This window comes from Schistocerca americana, chromosome 9, assembly GCF_021461395.2.
Source record: "Schistocerca americana isolate TAMUIC-IGC-003095 chromosome 9, iqSchAmer2.1, whole genome shotgun sequence".
Lineage (NCBI taxonomy): Eukaryota > Metazoa > Arthropoda > Insecta > Orthoptera > Acrididae > Schistocerca > Schistocerca americana.
In genome coordinates this window covers 102,187,633-102,188,654 of record NC_060127.1, presented here as the reverse complement: position 1 = coordinate 102,188,654, position 1,022 = coordinate 102,187,633, and the positions used below count along the sequence as shown (strand labels likewise).

General features: G+C 40.7%; 1 non-coding gene across 1 annotated transcript; it reads right to left on the bottom strand.

Annotated features, from left to right (window-relative positions):
- Positions 1-564: 564 nt before the first annotated feature.
- LOC124551467 lies at positions 565-727 on the bottom strand. Its single transcript, XR_006967839.1, has one exon. It is a non-coding gene; the product is annotated as a U1 spliceosomal RNA (small nuclear RNA).
- Between the last annotated feature and the right edge of the window lie 295 nt (positions 728-1,022).

Here is a 1,022-nt window from a genome sequence, read left to right as displayed (position 1 = left end):
GGCACGCAAGCCTCCCCACCAACGGCAAGGTCCATGGTTCATGGGAGCGGGGCGTTTAAAATGTGTAATATACCTAAATTCTAAATTAAAATAAATGCAAGATATTGAATACTTATTGTTCTTTACCGAAAACCGTGATAACATGCACATTTGCATTTGTTAAATTTTCATCGATAATTGTGATATCTGTTTATATTGTTGCCAGAGCATCTCTACCTCTAAAAAACTAAAATAAAATAAATAAATAAATCATAGTATTCTCTTGTATCCTGGGGGAGGGAGAGAGACAACAAAACACTCCTCATTTGCAATGCAGTAACTGTATCTACCCCCTTAAAACACAGATCACTCAAAATGGCATCGACCCTGCTTGAGGAAATACCTAACGTTAACAAACGCCTAAAGGAATTTATAAATACGTGAAATGAATGCATCGTTATCACAAACGAAGTCCAAACTGAATTAAAAAGATGAAGGAAAATGTGGTATCATAACATATGTCTGAAATTTAAGGAAACGCGAAGAAATAGCAACTACCGCAAATGAAGTTTCGAATATGATTAGACCGGGTCTGCGCGAACGCAGTCCCGACTACCAAAAATTATGCACCCGAGTTACCCACATTAGGGGTAATCGCAGGGGTCAGCCCAACCGAAGTGCAATGGAAGAGCCTCGTCCTGGAGGAACCGCCTTTATGATCACGGTATCCCCTGTGCCAGGTAAGTATGCCTTCACTTGTTTTTTTTTTTTTTTTTTTCTTTATTGTAATTTGGACACCCCATACAAGGTGGGCTGGCAGCGGAACAGTGTACTCCGCTCTTCAGCCATAAGCAGTACAAGAAAAAAGAAAGGGAGACAGACAAGTAACAGAATGGCGGTTAAAAAACAGGAGATACAATAGTTAAAAAACATGAAGCCGTTCACACTTGACGAAACAAACAAGAAAAACCGTCGGCACTGGGCACAAACACTGACGAGGTAGATGACACACGTGAACGAAGGAGCGTGGACGGCGAAAAACA